We start from the raw sequence: 20,279 nt of genomic DNA, 5'->3' as shown, positions 1-20,279 counted from the left end.
GACATATCTCTATTCTTATATGCTTATGTGTTTAAAAATATCCTTTTTTTTTTTTACATGTATGCTTATTTGCTTAAGTACTTAGCCCTTTAAACTACTTTCTTTAATTGCTTTAGCATACTGTATGTTACATACATTGATGTGCTACTTATTTGATGCATTCATTGTGTGAGTTGCATTCGATCATAATAACTCGTGTTATTATTGATCTCGTTTCCTTTTTATCCATATAGCATTATAGTTTTGACTCGCGGAGAGTCTTCTCGTTAGGGCTCATATGAATGTAGAGTTGTAGTCTCCGTATGGCGAGATGAAACGTAGGCCACGGAGACTACGTTTCGTCCCATTTTCTTTTGTCTTTTCGTGATGTAGTCATGGTGGTGTTAGAGGTGTCGGTGTCATCTCTTAGGACTTCGTAGTGGTCTTGACGTCATTGATGTCATGGAGGTTTTTGTTTTTAGCGTCATGGGACGATGAGTCAGGACTGACTCGAATTCTTCCTTAAGGAGCTGGGAAGTTGCCTTGTGAGCCTCAGGGCGAGGTTCTTGTGTCTTGCCTTCTTTGGACGATGGTTTTGGGATTTAGATGGGTGTGTTCACCTAGAATCTTTTTTGTGTTGCCTTTGTTAACTCTTACGAGCTACGGTTGGGATATGAGTCGTTCCGTGTAATTAATTGCACTGGCGTAATTAATTGCTCTCCTTGGTCCTTGGAGACTTAGGGCATTACATTAGGGTTCTGATAGAATCCTGTAGAGTTCCTATAGAGCTCGTTGGCATCTTGGTTTGGGAGATGGTTCCTTTCCTCGTAATGAGAGATTGGACTCATCCAGGTTTTGTGTTGCATTTTTGCGTGTTGTGTTTTAAGAGGCATTCCATTCATTTCTGTTGATTTTTCGAACTTGCCATTTGTATGATCACTTTTACATGTTTATGAGCTCCATTGTTTTTGGGCATACCTTAGAAACATGTTTAGGATGTATGACTATGTGGTCGTTGTATGAGAATGTAGATGATACATTTGCTCATACTGTACCTGTTACCATGATAGTGCCGTTGGTGGTGTATAGCTTGTCGCTATTTGTTTAACCTCTATGTGATAGGTGGTTTATTTGGCTTACCTTATATGTACTATGCTTAGTACTATGATATTATTTGATTATGTCATTTAATCTTGCAAGCATGTACTATGCGAGTATTTGGTTTATACTGTTTCATCTTTCCTGCACTTATATTGGGGTTTTGTGACCTTAGTTGTCGGGATTGTCATGAGTGAGCTACGTAGTAGACTCGTGTTTTGAGGTTTTGGTTGTCCAGCATAAGGACTTTGAACCAGTATTTTGTCTTCTGTATGTAGCCTTACGGTAGGTCTACTTCAGATCTGTGCTTAGCGTTTTGGTTTTGTGGGTCCAATCCATTGGCTTGAGGGCACATACTCGTCAGGCTGTGGATTCGGGACTGGTTCTGTTGTTGTTGCATTTTCAGATGTGGGGGTCGTTAGTTACGCCAGTGTTAGGGACTTCAGGCCTTAAGCGTAACGGTGCCAGTGACATTGTTGTTAGAGTTTTGGGATTAGCTACCCCAACTCTCGCGGGTGCCTGGTTCCCATAGTGCTTTTGGTAATGATCATTTTTGACATTGATGTCATTTGTATCAAAAAGTTTCTTTCTGAGTTGATCTGTTAAGGGCATGTTATGAACTAGTGCCTTATACTGTCATGCTACCTTACTGACGAGTAAGTGTGGGCGGGTTCTGGTCATTGTTCGTACTGCCGTATCATTCTTAGCCATTTATTTTGATTCGACTTGTCATTGTCTTGGGATTCTTTTGGTTATTAACATTGAGTTAATATACCGATTCCTTCGGGGAGTTGTCTCTTAGTTCTTGGTTTTCGTTTCCCTTCGGATAACCTTCAGGCTTTTGGAGTTGTCCTTTAGCACCTTATAGTTTATCCTTTGGTTTGATCTTGGTTTGATCTTGTTTGGTTCTCTTTTCTCTGTTCCTAATTTCGGGGACAAAATTCCTTTAAGGAGGGTAGGTTGTAATGACCCGGTCATTTTCCTTCCTTTCCTTTCCTCAGATTTTCATGGATATTTTTTTTTCGTTGTGCTTTTCCTTTCTGAGTTCAGTTTTTCATCACTTAGTGTCATCTCGAGTGCTCTAGAATGATTTCCGAGGGTCTTTTCTTTGGATTGACAACTTCCTTTAAGGACCGAATCATTTCTACATTTTTTCATTTTTCAACACTATTCACTTTTCCTCTTTTTCCCTATTTCGTCTTTTTCCCTATTTTATCTTTTCCCCATTTATCACTTTTGGTATAACCTCACTTTTCGTTCTTAGAGTTGGTTTTTGACTTCACGTACCTTCACCGTAAGTGGTTTCCACGAAATACGTATCTTTACTTTTGTAAGAAAGTACTCTGGTTGCTTCCGGTATCCGTAGGGGCATGGATACATAGTTTTTCAGAATCTTTTTTTTTTCTTGGGGTATTTTTCATAAATATCTTTTGAAGATATTTTATTTCAAAGGTTTTTAAGAAAATATTTTTGGAAAATATTTTTATTTTGGGTCATTAGTGCAGCTTTCACTATTTGGAGGGGCCATTGTGCAATTAGCGAAAGTTATTGCAAAAATACCTCATCTAGAGCCTGGATCCTTGTACTCATTTTCATATTTAATCGAATCATGTACTCTTAGAATTCCATTCTGGTCATTTTTCTCTGGTTTCAGAGTTTCTGACTCCGGTTGCCGCCGAACTTGTTCGGGGCATATCTCTCTACTCGGGACTCGATTTTTTACGCTATTTCTTTCGTTGTTCATGTTTTCTCATTTTGAATCTTTTTTGTTCACGGAGTTTTGCCGTTTGACTGCGCTTGCTCAAATTTCACTTTTTCAGACTCGGAGGGGCCCTTTTGGGGCACTTTTTGAGATTTTTTATAAATAGGGGGTTATAAAATTGAAAAGTCACTTTCTTCTCCCTTCATGCATGACCTGAATTTGCCATGGCAGCCCAAGGGGGGCTGCCACCCTTCTCCTCTCATTTAAACCTCCTTCCTTTTGTTATAAAGTCATAGTGCCTTTGCGTTTTGTGTTTGTCTTGACTATGCGCTTCTTTCCCCCTTATTAGAACCCATTTTTGGCCAATTTTTGAGGTGGGGTTTGAGGTCAAGTTAGGATTTTGGTAGGTCCTCTTTGGAGTTTAATGTTCACGGCGTTGCCTCCGACAAAACCCTGAAATATTGTCGGATTCGTAGCCGTTTCATTTTGGTGGCTTTTGAGATTTTCATCTCAAATTGAGGTAGGGAATGTTCTAGGATTATATATGTGTTATATTGGGTGTTTTCCATGGTTATACAACTTGTATTCATGCTTTTGTTTAAGTCCTAGAATTTAATTTAATTAATTTCTATGGTTAGAATTTAATTCTCATGATGATGTATAACTTAGAATTAAATTGTGGCATGCTAGAAAGTTTAGATTTGATATGTTTGTTTACATACATTAAATTGAAATTATTTGAATAAGAATTGCACTTTTTATTTAATATTTTTCTTTTGTGAAAGATTAATTCCCATGGTCATACCTTGCATGAAATGAACTTGTATTATGCTTTTAAATTAAGTTTTGGTATGTTCCTTAACATACTTTAATTTGAGAGCATTTGGATAAGTATAAAAATCTAGAGATTTTAATTAAAATGATTAATTAAAATCCATTTAATGGTTCCATTGGCCTAATTAAGTTTTTAACTTGATATTTGTGATGACTAGGGCTTGTTTACTAGCATATGTTAATTTGGGACCATTTGATGTTGTTTTACAATTTGGAGATTTAATTATCATGTTTTAATTAAATTTTATCCTACTGATCCAATGACCTATGTAAGCTTTTGATTTGATTCATGTAATGAATAAGTTATGTTGTTTAACATATGTTAATTAGGGTTTAATTGATTAAGATATGAAATTTAGAGAAATTAATTAGGTTATATAATTAATTTCCGTTTCTATTGCATTATTAATTAAATCATGTGTTTAACATTGATATTATGTTTGAAGCATGATTTTAGACTTGTAATGGACTTATGCAATTATGTTTCAATATTAAATTATATTATTATAGCGTTTAACGAATCACACACTGAAGATTCGACATGTCATGTTATTATAGCACGTAACGAATCACGCTCTGAAGATTTGACATTGTCATCCTATAGTAGTTGTGGATTTAGGGCATGTAATGTGTGGTTTCAACCTACTTGTGCATGGAATGTAGTTTCGTGCTGATATGTATATTTCGTATATAAGTCGTTAACTTATTTATTTTGGAGTCTTGGGACATTGTTACTGTGATATGGCTAGAGTTTGGCTCTAGTGCGGGAGGTATGAGTTCTCCCCATTATGATAGTGTACACTAGGGTGGTCTTCCTAGCGGGCTAATGCCCGGAATAACCAATTTGTTCTTGGTTTAGTCTGAGACGTGATGTCCATGTCTTCCACTATTTGTTTTCGCATTCAATTCCAAGTTGACAACCAATGTTTAATTGTGACTTGTGGTTTTGGTTATTAGCGATTTAATGTTGTTAAGTACATTTACGCATTATGATTTTGAATGAATCGTAGCATATTCTTAATGTTGTTAAGTAAATTCAAGTTTCATGATTTTTAATAAATCATTATAAATTTTGATTTTGTTAAGCACATCTATGCTATATTGTTCAAATGTGATTTAGGAATGATCTTATAGATTCATTTGGAACATATACATTAGGTGTTATAACCGAATTTAGTCGTTTACACAGTTTTAGATTTCAAGTTGATTACTTTGAGGATCTATGTCTTAACGTGTGGTACTAGAAACTCCAACTTATGCTAAATGGTTATATTTAGTTGTTTACGCATTTTAGATTTCAAGTTGATGACCTTGTGAATCTATATTTTGTCGCTTTGTATAGCATGCTCCTATGTTGTTTGAATTTCATGAATGATGTAATTTATGCTAGAAATGTTCTAAGGTAGCTTAGGATGCTTTCTGAGTCTCATCTTGACATAGACGTTAGGTGGCATGAGCCCCTTTAACATGTTTCACCATAAGGTGATAAAATTTTAAAATGTAGGTCGATGCATGCTCATTTCCTATGAGTAGCTTCATGTTGCTCACCCTAAAGTTACTGGGGCATATTTTAGGAACAGGAATCAAGGTTGAGATTTTCATTATGCTTGTGCGATTAGTAGACTTGAAGGTTCCATTTTTGTGAAGGTTGGCTTGAAATGCCATTTGTAGCCTTATTTGTCAAATGTGTGTATTTGATTCTAAACTTGTAATATGTGCCTAAACACACTTTTTGATTCTCATTTTATGTATATGATATAAGGCCAAGGGCCAAATTTCATTGAAGTCCATGTTTACTCACAATGGTTCTATTTTGCCTTTAACGAGAATATATGAAAAAACATGCGTTTTAGTATGTTATTTTGCACCGGAGTGTACTTTATGTATGAAATTCATTATCTAGCATTCATTTAATATGTATGAGGTGTGGCAAAGGGCCAAACACCATTTAGTTTTCTTTTTTGCATTTTAGTTCACATATTGCATTTTTGGGCTAAAATAGTAGAAACCGAGCCTTTAAGGGTTCATTTTCAAATCGGGTGGTGTAAAGTGTGTCCCGGCACCTCCACTAGGTCTCATTAATCATGCATGAACTATGGCCAAGGTCCAAATGGTAATTTGAAATCATTTGTAAATTTTAAATTTCAAATTTTCCATATAATGTGCATTTTCGCCATTTTGGCCGTTGGGGGGTCAAATTTTGCATCAGTCGTATTTTTAAACCATGGACCATTGTAGCACATCCTAATAGGTAAGTTATGTTTGTGTGCATGGTCATTTCCGGGCAAACCTTCTTCTTTGGTGAAATGAGTCTCCTATGGACTCATTTTGAAACTTTGTTGCATAATCTGATCTAGGGGCATTCTAGACTTTTCACATTAGTTTTATTTTCTTCTTTCGACAAGTTCGCTTAGAAAATGTGATTTTAGGGGGGGTTTTCTTTTTGTGTTTTTCCAGAAAATGTCATCTTAGTATCGAAAATCCCTCAGGAAGTTCAGCTTTCTGTTTTCAATTGTAACAACTTTTTGGCCTTCATGACCAGATTTCATTGAGAGGCATTTTGGGCATTTTACAGTGAATTTTTTTTTTTAAAATTCTCCCACGTGTCATGTAGAAAACTCAATTTTGAGAAGGGTTTCTTTTTTGTATTTTTCCAGAAAAATTCATCTACTAGCCCGTTTTCGCTCTCTGTTCTGGCAGATTTCAAAAGAAATCATGTAGCAGCTTTTTGTTTTAACCCTCTTGGCCTAAACTGATCTAAGGGCATTTCGGGAATTTCTTTTCAAAAATAAATTTCGGTCTTGACAAGGTCCCATAGAAAACGTGATATTAGGGGGGGTTTCTTCACAACATTTTTCCAGAAAATGTCGTCTCAGACCCGAAAACCCCACGTCAAATCTGTTTTCCTATGCGCGTCTGCACTATTTGAAAAAGTCTGTTGTAAGGGCATTTTGGGGATTTCACGTCAAAATAAAATTTTCCTTTGACATGGTCAGCTTGGAAAAATTATTTTGAGGGGGTTTTCTTTTTTGTGTTTTTCTAGAAAAAGTCGTTTAGTGTCATAAAACGGCACACGAATTTTAGCATTTTGCCCAGGTTACTATTCACGGCAACGGCGACGTCAAAACCTTGTTTTGACTTTTCTCTTCCATCCGGACTCCGAATCAAGTGATTCTTGAGTCTAACTTGATTAATTTTTCGCTGTCTTCTTAGTGGTGTGCTCAGTAGCACCCGATTTTATAGTTTCAGAAATGACCATTTTGCCCTCGGGGCTATTTTTGTCTGGTTTTCTTGTAATTCGCTTCCACTACTTTCTTTTGGGTTCCGTGACTTCACGAGAAGTCATGGATGTGTCTCGAGAATAATTTACATTCTAGGGACGTCATTTTCATGTAAAATGACTATTTTGCCCCTGGGGGCTTATTTGTCATATTTTTGATCTTTGGCTTCCGCATCAGTCCTTATTGAGTTCCACGACCTCATGGAAGGTCACTTTGACTTCTTAGAGTCTTGTTTTCTATTTTCACTTTCACATTTCGGATCTGTTATCGGATCATCCTTTCGGTTCATCACTAACGCGCTAGCCTAAAAACAGGACCGTCACATTCACCATGGTGTCCTCGACGAAACCTCGAAGTTTCGTCAGATTCGAAGCGGTTTCATTTTGGTGTATTTTGAGATTTTCATCTCAAATTGAGGTAGGGGGTGTTTTAAGATTTTGTATATGTTGTATTGAGTGTTTTCCATGCTTATACAACTTGTTTGTATACCTTGTATAAAATCTAGAAAATTAATAATATTTATATCTTTGTATAAGATTTAATTTACAAGGATGTATATAGCTTAGAATTGAATTGTGCCATGATGATAAATTATGCTTTGATATATTTGTTAACATATATTAAATTAGAATTATTTGAATAAGAATTGCATTTTTTATTTAATAAATATTTTTTATTAAAGTTTAATTCTTATGGATGTACCTTGCATGAAATTAACTTGTAACATGCTTTTAAATTAAGTCTTGGCATGTTCTTTAACATACTTTAATTTGAGAGCATTTGTATAAGTTTGAAATTCTAGAGATTTTAATTAAAAAGATTAATTAAAATCTATTTAAAGGTTCCGTTGGCCTAATTAAGTTTTTAACTAGATATTTGTGATGACTAGAACTTGTATGCTAGTATATATTAATTTGGGACCATTTGATGTTGTTTTAGAATTTAGGGATTTGATTATCATGATTTAATTAAATTCCATTTTTATTGTTCAAATGGCCTCATCAAGTTTTTGAATTGATATATGAAATGATCAAGCTATGTTGTATAACATGTATTAATTAGGGACCATTTGGTTGAAATTTGAAACTTAGAGAAATTGATTGCTTCATTTAATTAATTTCTGTTTTTATTATATTACTGATTAAATCATGTGGTTGACATTGGTATTATGTTTGAAGCATGATTTTTAGACTTGTAATAGATTTATGAGTTTATATTTTCAATATTAGATTATATTGTTATAGTGTGTAATGAATCGAACACTGAAGATTTGACATGTGATGTTATTATAACGTGTAATGATTCGCACTCTGAAGATTCAACATTGTTATCCTATAGTAGTTGTGGATTTAGAGCATGTATTGTGTGATTTCAACCTACTTGTGCATAAAGGTAGTTTTGTGTACTATTTAATACATATATAAGTTGTTAACTTATTTATTTTGGAGTCACTTAGGACATTATTACTGTGATATGGTTAGAGTTTGGCTCTAGTGTGGGAGGTATGAGTTCTCCCTTTGAGATAGTGCATACTAGGGTGGTCTTCCTTGCAGGTTAGTCCCTAGAATAACCATTTAGGTCTTGGTACTCCGACATTTGATGTCCAAGTATTCTACTATTTGTTTTCGTATTCAATTCCATGTTGACAAACCAATGTTTAATTGTGAATTGTGGTTTTGGTTATTGGCGATTTAATGTTGTTAAGTGCATTTATGGACTATGATTTTGAATGAATCATAGCATGCCTTTAATGTTGTAAAGTACATTCATGTTTTATGACTTTTAATGAATCATTGTAAACTTTGATGTTGTTAAGTACATCTATGCCATATTATTCAAATGTGACTTAGGAATGATCCTATAGATTCATTTGGAATATAGACATTAGGTGGCATGACCCACTTTGGTTGTTTTCGCATTTTAGATTTCAAGTTGATAACTTTGAGAATCTATATCTTGTTGCCTTGTATAACATGTTCCTATGTTATTGGAATTGCATGAATGATGTGATTTATGTTATAAATGTTCTAGGGTAGTTTAGGATGCTTCCTGAGTCCCATCTTGACATAGACATTAGGTGGCATGAGCTCCTTTAACATATTTCACCTTAAGGTGATAAAATTGTAAAATGTTAGGTCGATGCATGCTTATTTCCTACGAGCAGCTTTATGTTACTCACCTTGAAGTTACTAGGGATATTTTTCAGGTATAGGTATTAAGGTTAGAGATTCTCATTATTCTTGGATGATTTGTGGACTTGAAGATTTCCATTATTGTAAAGGTTGGCTAGAATAGCCATTTGTAACCTTATTTGTCAAATGTGTATATTTGATTCTAAACTTGTAATGTGCGCCTAAGCACACTTTTTTTTTTTTCTCATTTTATGTATATGACATGAGGCCAAGGGCCAAACTTCTTTTAGAATTGCATATATGTTATGGATGTTACATCTTGCCTTTAATGAGAAAATATGAAAAATCATGCATTTTAGTATGCTATTTTGCACCGGAGCGTGCATTGTGTATGAAATTCATCCATTAGCGTTCATTAATCATGTATGAAGTGTGGCCAAGGGCCAAACGGAGTTTTGAAACTATTTCATAATTTTGAGTTCCAAGTTTTCATTCCAAGCTTCATTTTTGTCATTTTCACTGTTGGGGGTTCGTATTTTGCATCGGCGATATTTTTAAGCCATGGACCATTGTAGCATGTCCTATTAGATAAATTACGTTTGCGTGCATGATTGTTTTCAAGAAAAACCTCATCCTTTATGATTTGAGCTTCCTATGGACTCATTTTGCATTTTTATTGCATAATCCGTTTTAAGGGCATTTTGGGTGTTTCACTTGAAAAATAAAAACTTCTCTTGACATGGCATATAGAAAATGTGATTTTAGGGGGTTTTCTTCTTTGTGTTCTTTAAAAAAATGTCGTCTCGGACACGAAAACCCCATTTCAAATTCAATTTTTTGTTAGAATTTTTTTTTGTTTGCTGTTAGCCTCATCTAATCGATTAGATGAGCCATTTAATCAATTAGATGGTCTTCTGTGGGATTTCCAGCATTCTGTTTTGGCATCTAATCGATTAGATGGTCCTGAGTTGCATCTTTTGACCCTTTTTCTTCATTTGATCATAACCTTGTCATCCGGACTCCAAATCAAGTGATTCTTGAGTCTAAATTTATTAATTTTTCATTGTCTTTCCAATGGTGTGCTTGGTATTATCCACTTCCATGTTAGAAATGTCCGTTTAGCCCCTAGGTCCATTATTGTCCATTTTTGAAACGCCTTTTCTGTATTTAATTTCTTTGGGTTCCATGACCTCATTGAGTGTCATATTGGTGTCTAGAGACATGTTGTATCTCTAGAGACCATTGTTTTATCTTTTGCTTCTGCATTCTGGATCCATTTTGGGTCATTACAAGACACACTAGGTTGAAAAATCCAGGGTTGTCACAGGTGGTATCAGAGCTCCTAGGTTTGAATACCTTGGACAACGGGCTTTGGGTGCATATCATGCTTTTATTGATATACTTTGATATTTTTACATGCCTTTGATAACATGTTTCGGCATTATATAATGTTTATGTGTTTCTTGATAACATATTCGGTATTATGACATGTCTCTGTGCTTATATGCTAGTGTATTTAAAAGCAATTTTGTTTGACATGTATGCTTATTTACATAAGTGCTTAACTATTTAAACAGCTTTCTTTGATTGCTTTAGCATGACCATGTGTTGCATACATTGACATGCTATTTATTTGATGCATTCATAGTGTGAGTTGCATTCGATCATAATAGCTCGTGTTATTATTAATCTCATTTCCTTTTCATACATTTAGCGTCATAGTATTGACTCATGGAGAGTCTTCTCGTTAAGGCTTAGGTGAGCGTAGGGTTGTAGTATCCGTCTGGCTAGATGAGACGTAGGCCACAGAGGTACCGTTTTGTCTCATTTTCTCTGTCTTTTTATGATGTGGTCATGTGGTGTTAGAGGTGTCGGTGTCATCGCTTAGGACTTTATAGTGTTCTTGACATCATGATGTAATTGAGGTCTTTGTTTTTAGCGTCATGGGACGATGAGTCAAAATTGACTTGAATCCTTCCTTGAGGAGTCAAGAGTTTCCTTGAGAGCCTCAGGGCGAGGTTCTCTTGTCTTGCCTTCTTAAGGGTGATGGTTTCGGGATTTGGATAGCTGTGTTGACCTAAGATCCTTCTTGTGTTGCCTTCGACAGCTCTTACGAGCTATGGTTGGGATGTATGTGGTTTCATGTAATTAATTACGTTGGTGCAATTAATTACTCTCCCTTGTCTTTGGAGATTTAGGGCATTGCGTTAGAGTTCCCATCAAACTCGTTGGCATCTTGGTTGGGGGATGATTCCTTTCCTCGTAGTGAGAGATTGGACTCATCTAGGTTCGGTTGTATGTTTTCTTTATGGTGTCTTTTGAGAGGCATTCCATTCATTTATGTTGATTTTATGAACTTGCCATTTGTATGCTTACTTTTACATGTTTATGAGCCCCATTGTTTTCGGGCATGCCTTAGAAACATGTTTAGGATGTATGACTATATGGTAGTCGTATAAGGATGTATATGATGCATTCGCTTATATAGTATCTGTTTACCATGTTTGTGCCGTTGGTGGTGTATAGCTTGTCACTATTTATTTAACCTCTATGTGATAGGTGGTTTATTTGATTTACCTTATATGTACTGTGCTTAGTACTACGATATTATTTGATTTATGTCATTTAATTTTTGCGAGTATGCACTATGTGAGTATTTGGTTTATATTGTTTCATCTTTCTTGCACTTACGTTGGGTTTTGTGACCTTGATTGTTGGGATAGAGGTGTGTGAGCTATGTAGTAGATGTGTGTTTTGAGGATTTTAGTTGTCCATTGTAAGGATTTTGTCCCTGTGTTTTGTCGTCTATATGTAGCTTTACGGTAGGTCTACTTTAGATTTGTGCTTAGGTTTTCCATTTTGTGGGTCCGATCCATTGGCTTGAGGGCACAGACTTGTTAGGCTGTGGATTCGGGACTAGTGTTGTTGCTGTTGCATTTTCAGATGTGGGGTTCCTTAGTATGCCAGCATCAGTGTTCTAAGGCCTTAAGTGTAACGGTGCCAATGACATTGTTGTTAGAGTTTTGGGATTAGCTATCCCAACTCTCATAGATGCCTGGTTCCCATAGTGCTTTTGGTAATGATCATTTTCAATATTGATGTCATTTGTATCGAAAAGTTTCTTTCTGGTAAGTGTAAAGACTCGATCATTTTCCTTATCATACCGTCATGCTACCTTACTGACGAGTAAGTGTAGGCAGGTTTTGGTCATTGTTCTTACTGCCATATCATTCTTAGCCATCTGTCATGATTTAACTTATCATTGTTTTGGGATTCTCTCGGTGATTGACATTGAGTTAATATGCCGACTCGTTTGGGGAGTGTCACTTAGTTTTTAGTTTTTGTGTTCTTTTGGAAGACCTTCAGGCTTTTGAAGTTGTCTTTTCGCACCTTATGGTATGTCCTTTGGTTTGATCTTATTTGGTTCTCTTTTTTCTATTCTTGATTTTGGGGATGAAATCCCTTTAAGGAGGGTAAGTTGTAAAGACTCGATCATTTTCCTTCCTTTCATTTTCTCAGATTTTCACAAATATTTTTTTTCCGTTGATCTTTTCTTTTCTAAGTTAAGTTTCTTGTCACTTAGTGTCATCTCGACTGCTCTGGAATGGTTTCTGAGACTCTTTCCTTTGGATTGACAACTTCCTTTGAGGACCGCGTCATTTTCACATTTTCATTTTTCGGACACTATTCACTTTCGTCCTTTTCCCTATTTCGTCTTTTTTTTTTTATTTGTCACTTTGTTGGCCTAACCATACTTTTTGTGTTCGGAATTGGTTTTTAACTTCACGTATCTTCATTCTAAGTAGTTTCCATGAAATACGTATCTTTACTTTTGCAGAAAAGTACTCTGGTTGCTCCTGGTGTCCACAGGGGCATGGATGCATAGTTCTTCAGAAACTTTTTCTTTTCTTGGGGTGTTTTTCATAAATATCTTTTGAAGATATTTTATTTCAGGGGTTTCTAAGAAAATATTTTTGGACGATATTTTCATTTTAGGCTAGTTGTGCAGTTTTCACTTTTCGGAGGGGCCATTATGCAATTAATGAAAGTTATTGCTAAATACCTTATTTTGAGCCTGGATTCTCGTACATGATTTATTTTTACTTTTCGTTGAGTCATGTACTCTTAGAATTCCCATCTGGTCATTTTCTCCAGTTTCAGGGTTTTTGGCCCCTATTGCCTCCGAACTTGTTCGGAGCATATCTTTCAGCTCGGGACTCGGTTTTCAATCCTGTTTTTTCTATTATTCATATTTTCTCATTTTAGTTCTTTTTTGTTCACGGAATTTTGCCGTTTGTGCGCGTTTACTCAAATTCCACTTTTCCAAACCCGGCGGGTCCCGTTCGGGGCACTTTTTGAGTTTTTCTACAAATAAGGGGTCTTTAATTGAAAAATCAGATTTCACTCTCTCTCTCCCCTCTCTTGGCCAGATTCCATGGCAGCCAAGGGCTGCCACCTTCTTTCCTCTTTTGAACCTCTTCCCCTTAGTGAAATGCCATAGTGCCTTCGTGTTTTATGTTCGCCTTGGCGAGGCCTTCAATTCCACCGATGGGAATCTCCTTTTGGCCATTTCTTGAGTTCGGGCTTGAAGTAAAGTTGTGATTTTGATGGCGCTTCCTTGGGGTTCTTGTTCACCGTGTTATCCCCGACGAAACCTCGAAGTTTCATTGGAGTCAGAGAGGTTTCATTTTGGTGGCTTTTGAGATTTTCATCTCAAATTAAGGCAGGGGGTGTTTTAGGATTTTGTATGTGGTGTATTGAGTAATTTCCTTGATTATACAACTTGTTTGCATGTCTTGTATCAAATCTAGAAAATTAGTAATATTTATTTCTTTTTATAAGATTTAATTTACAGGGATGTATATAGCTTAGAATCGAATTGTGGCATGATGATAAATTATGCTTTGATATGTTTGTTAAAATATATTAAATTAGAATTATTTGAATAAGAATTGCACTTTTTTATTTAATAATTATCTTTTATGAAAGTTTAATTCTCATGGATGTACTTTGTATGAAATTAACTTGTAACATACTTTTAAATTAAGTCTTGGCATGTTCTTTAACATACTTTAATTTGAGAGCATTTGGATAAGTTTGAAAATCTAAAGATTTTAATTAAAAAGATTAATTAAAATCTATTTAAAGGTTCCATTGGTCTAATTAAGTTTTAAACTTGATATTTGTGATGACTAGGACTTGTATAGTAGCATATGTTAATTTGGGACCGTTTGATATTGTTTTAGAATTTAGGAATTTCATTATCATGATTTAATTAAATTCCATTTTTATGGTTCAAATGGCCTAATCAAGTTTTTGAATTGATATATATAATGACCAAGCTATGTTGTATAATATGTATTAATTAGGGACAATTTGGTTGAGATTAATTTGAAATTTAGAGAAATTGATTGTTTCATTTAATTAATTTCTGGTTCTATTGTATTACTGATTAAATCATATGGTTGAAATATGGTTGAAATTGGTATCATGTTTGAAGCATGATTTTAGACTTGCAATGGATTTATGAGTTTATGTTTTCAATATTGGATTATATTGTTATAGCGTGTAACAAATCACACACTGAAGATTCGACATGTGATGTTATTATAGCGTGTAACGAATCATACTCTGAAGATTCGACATTGTCATCCTATAATAGTTGTGGATTTAAAGCATTTATTGTGTGGTTTTAACCTACTTGTGCATGAAGGTTGTTTCGTGTACTATTTAATACGTATATAAATTGTTAACTTATTTATTTTGGAGTCACTTGGGACATTGTTACTGTGATATGGCTAGAGTTTGGCTCTAGTGCAGGAGGTATGAGTTCTCCCCGTTTGAGATAGTGTGCACTAGGGTGGTCTTCCCAGCGGGTTAGTGCCCGGAATAATCATTTAGGTCTTGGTACTCCGAGATTTGATGTCTAAGTATTCCATTATTTGTTTCGCATTCAATTACAAGTTGACAACCAATGTTTAATTGTGACTTGTGGTTTTGGTTATTGGCGATTTAATGTTGTTAAGTGCATTTATGCATTATGATTTTAAATAAATCATAGCATGCCTTTAATGTTGTAAAGTACATTAATGTTTTATGACTTTTAATGAATCATTGTAAACTTTGATGTTGTTAAGTACATCTATGCTATATTGTTCAAATGTGACTTAGGAATGATCCTATAGATTTATTTGGAATATAGATGTTAGGTAGCATGACCCACTTTGGTTGTTTTCGCATTTTAGATTTCAAGTTGATAACTTTGAGAATCTATATCTTGTTGCTTTGTATAACATGTTCCTATGTTATAGGAAATGCACGAATGATGTGATTTATGCTAGGAATGTTCTAGGGTAGCTTAGGATGCTCCCTGAGTCCCATCTTGACATAGACGTTAGGTGGCATGAGTCCCTTTAACATGTTTCACCTTAAGGTGATAAAATTGTAAAATGTTAAGTCGATGCATGCTCATTTTCTACGAGTAGCTATATGTTACTCACCCCGAAGTTACTGGGGATATTTTTCAGGTATAGGAATTAAGGTCAGAGATTCTCGTTATGCTTGAATGATTTATAGACTTGAAGGTTTCCATTCTTGTAAAGGTTGGCTAGAAATGCCATTTGTAGTCTTATTTGTTAAATGTGTATATTTGATTCTAAACTTGTAATGTGTGTTTAAGCACACTTTTTGATTCTCATTTTATGTATATGACATGAGGCCAAGGGCAAACTTCTTTTGGAATTGCATATATGTCATGGATGTTAAATGTTGCCTTTAATGAGAATATATGAAAAATCATGCATTTCAGTGTGCTATTTTGCACCGGAATGTGCATTGTGTATGAAATTCATCCATTAGCATTCATTAATCATGTATGAAGTATGGCCAAGGGCTGAACGGTGTTTTGAAACCATTTCATAATTTTGAGTTCCAAGTTTTCATTCCAAGCTTCATTTTTGTCATTTTGGCCGTTGGGGGGGTCTTATTTTGCATCGGCGATATTTTTAAGCCATAGACCATTGTAGCACGTCCTATTAGATAAGTTATGTTTGCGTGCATGATCGTTTTCAAGAAAAACCTCATCCTTAGTGATTTGAGCTTCCTATGGACTTATTTTGCATTTTATTGCATACTCAGGTTTAAAGGAATTTTGGGTATTTCACTTAAAAAATAAAAACTTCTCTTGACATGGTCATGTAGAAAACGTGATTTTGGGGATGGTTTCTTCTTTGTGTTTTTCTAAAAAATGTCATCTCGGACACGAAAACCCCATTTCAAATTCAATTTTCTGGTAGAAATTTTTTTTGCTTGCTGTCAACCTCATCTAATCAATTAGATGGTCTTCTGTGGGATTTCCAGCATTCTGTTTTGGCATCTAATCGATTAAATGGATCATCTAATCGATTAGATGGTCCTGAGTTGCATCTTTTGACCCTTTCTTCATTTGATCATAACTTTGTAATTCGGACTCCGAATCAAATGATTCTTAAGTCTAAATTTATTGGTTTTTCGTTGTCTTTCCAATGGTGTGCTTGGTAGCACCCACTTCCATGTTGAAACTGATCGTTTTTCCTCTGGTCCATTCTTGTCCATTTTTGAAATGTCTCTTTCGCATTTATTTTTTTTTGGGTTATGTGATCTCATTGAGTGTCATATTGGTGTCTTACAGACCTGTTGTATCTCTAGAGACCGTTGTTTAATCTTTTGCTTCCGCATTCTAGATCTGTTTCGGGTCATCACAGGACACACTGGGTTGAAAAATCCAAGGTCATCACATTTACATTCTCTTACTTCAACTATTACATCATTGTAGGTTGTAGCTAGAATGGTTATTTGGGATTGTGGTTGCTGTTACTTTTTTTTGTTTCCGCTATATATTATCTTACCACTGTGTATGGGTCATGAAGAAGTTACATAGAAGAGAGAGATTAAAACAGAGCAAGAAGATATTAAAATTTTTTTGTTTTATTTAGGTTAAGTAAAGAAATAAGGTGTGGATCATGTACTTCTTTGAAATTTGTATATGATTAATTTTTGTATAAAATCATGATTTGAAATTGATTATATATATAATGTTATTGGCCATTGTAAGTTATTTTGGTTATGATGCTATTTTTTATTTATTTATAGTTTGCTCTGTTAGGTCTTTGCAAGGCTATATTGTAGTATTACTTGTATAAAAAAAATATAAAAAAAATAAAAAAAGCCTCCTTAATTAGATAGGGGATACCAACACCGTGATAAAAAGGTTTTTTTTTTCTATATTTCTACCACGGTCCAACACAGTGGTAGAAAACTCACTTTCTATCACGGTGTAGAACTGTGGTAGAAAGTCGTTAATTTACTACCACTACAGTTCAAAACTGAAGCATTTTTCACCGTAATAAAAAACTATTTTTCTATAATATAACTTTAACAAGAAGTACCCAACAACATTATCTCATTAATTGCACCATAAGATAGATGTCAATAAGCTTAATGAGATCAAGAAAAATAATAGTAAGATGTATCCCCAGGCCTAACTTTATCAGTTGATATCTACTCAACAATCTTAGTGCTTTATGCTTACCTTTTAAACTTAAAAAAAAAAACAATCTTAGTGCTTTTCTAACATAATCAAATTGATGATAGGATAATATTATATATATATATATATATATATATATATATATATATATACCTCTCCTTCAGGGACTTATATGTTCGAAATATATGTATAATGAGGAATCACAAAAGGCGATTTCTATTGTGCCATCCAATAAAAAATGCTAACCAGTCCTCTTATATATTCTGCAAACAACAATCACTTCAATTAGTGGATTCTGACATTATGAAAAGTGTCTTAGAGCTCATGATATATAGTACGGAGTATATGCTTTGTAGGGAGAGAAACGATATATAACTTGGCCATTTTTTAAAAGAAAAAAATCTTATTAGTTCAACTTCCGGGTAAGAGAATCCATGTCAAAACCCACTTTGACATCTGAAGATTAGAACAAATGGCATATCTGATTGTGTAATTTTAATTCACTACTTGTTATTAAGGAGGATCTGATTATCTAAAAAGGCCCTTGAAGGAAACCAAATTAATTAAGATAGAGCAACATGAATTGTTCACTTGGCTTTCCAAGTTTTGTAGAGAGAAATAAGGCTTATATTGGAATTATCCTTTCACAATGTATATATGCAGGCATGGCCTCGTTCTCCAAGGCTACAGTTGATAAAGGAATGAATTCTTATATGTTTGTTGTTTACCGGCAAGTTAACGCCATGATCGTGTTAGCGCCATTCGCTTTTTTCCTCGAAAGGTTGCACAAACAATTCTAATAAACTCTACTATGTGTATGTTATTTATGATATATTTCCTTAACTGCTTGTTTTTTTCTTCCTAATGTGCAGTAACAACTCAGCCCCTCTATCATACAACCTACTCAGTAAAATTTTCTTTGCTGCTTTAGTTGGGTATGCAACTCCCTTTCATTTCTCATGATTTACATTGGGGCAACTTTAATGATTGTTTAGTGAGCTAATATAACAACAATTATTTTCACAATTTCACATTTCACTCTTTTTTTTAATCTCCTTGCTTTCACTTTGAGATACACCACTGCAACATACACTTCTGCCAGCAGAAACACGGTTCCAGCCATTACATTTATCTTGCAGTTTTCTTAAGGTAAAGGCCAAACAAAAATAAAATAAAGAGGAGTGAAAAATAACATATCAATAATCCAATATTAAGTAAAAAAAAAAAAAAAAAATTAACTTTTTCTTTATTTAAGTAACAACTTAAAGTCTGCAAGATTTGAAAATTTCAGGATGGAAAGCGTTTCTATAAGGCAATGGCATGGAAGAGCCAAGTGTTGGGTACTATGATGGTTCTTTCTGGGACTATAGTATTAATACTTTATAAGGGACCACCTCTTTATTCAGGCACCCAAAAGGGAGATCCAAACGCATCAATAAACCATATTTCCAGATCAGATTGGATAAAAGGTGCTAAAATCATGCTCTCAGGCAACATCATGTCGTCTATGTGGCTTATTATGCAGGTTTATCTTCTCCCTCTTTCATATTTCTATTTATGCATTTGTGCAGTTTCGTGGCGTGTGAAGTTGTCACCTAAATTTTGTTTTGGTCCACTCGCATCTGGATTTCCCCATTATTTTTTTTTTTGTCTCAGTCATGGGTTCGGAATCTAATCTCTTTTATAACCCAGTATATTAGGAGGTACGGGTACAAATCCTCGACAGTGAGAATCCAATGTGGTCCCCTGTAGTGACTTTTAAGTGGTCTATATATTTTTTTTTTCATAATTGGTGTTGTATTGAGCTCACAAAATTAACATTAATATAGGAGCACAGAAGGCATACCCTCGGAGAACTGAACTGAAAAGGCCTACATGGAGAATGTGCTTTAATGAATAAGTTCATTTCCAGTACAAAAGCACTATACCAAAACAGAGATTACAAAATAACATCATTAAAATTAATTCTCCGAACAGCACAAAATTCTAAGAAGGCAGTCCTTGCCACCACCTCATAAGTTAAGCTATTGGAACCATGAAGTCTATTATTTCTTTCCCTCCAGATGTAATGACCTGGTCATTTTTTTGCCTTTCATTTTTCTCAGATTTTTATGGATGAATTTTTTTCGTTGAAATTTCTTTTTTGGGTTTGATTTCTTGTCACTTAGTGTCATCTTCAGTACTCGAAAATGGTTTCTGAGAATCTTTCCTTTGGATTGACAACTTCCTTTAAGGATCGCGTCATTTCCACATTTTTTCGTTTTTCGGTATTATTCACTTTTCGTCTTTTTCCTGTTTGTCACTTTGTTGGCACAACCTCACTTTTTGTGTTCGGATTTGATTTCAGTTTTGCATGCATCCACAATATTTAAATTCCATGCTATGTGTATTTTTACTTTCTTAGAAAAGCATGCTAAGTGTTTACTTTTCTTGTAAATGGTATGGATGCATAACATTTTTGTAATATTCAACTTGTGGGGTTTTAGTGTAATTACATAAAGTTATTTTTCATTTTAGGGACCATTTTGTAATTTAATTTACAAGATATTTTCAAAAAGGACTTTTTTGTAATTTTTGGAAAGTGTGACAAGTGTCACACTCTCATTGCTCCACTTGTTGACATTTATGTGGAGACACTTTGATGCCTTGGATGATGACACATGGAGGGTGGAGATTCACCCACTTGTTGGCCTAGGATTAGAACACTTGTTGGCTTGGATGGTTAA

This window comes from Cornus florida, unplaced genomic scaffold, assembly GCF_030987335.1.
Source record: "Cornus florida cultivar Cherokee Brave unplaced genomic scaffold, ASM3098733v1 CherokeeBrave_3.0.0_Hap2_Chr09, whole genome shotgun sequence".
NCBI lineage: Eukaryota > Viridiplantae > Streptophyta > Magnoliopsida > Cornales > Cornaceae > Cornus > Cornus florida.
This window is presented reverse-complemented; position numbering follows the sequence as displayed.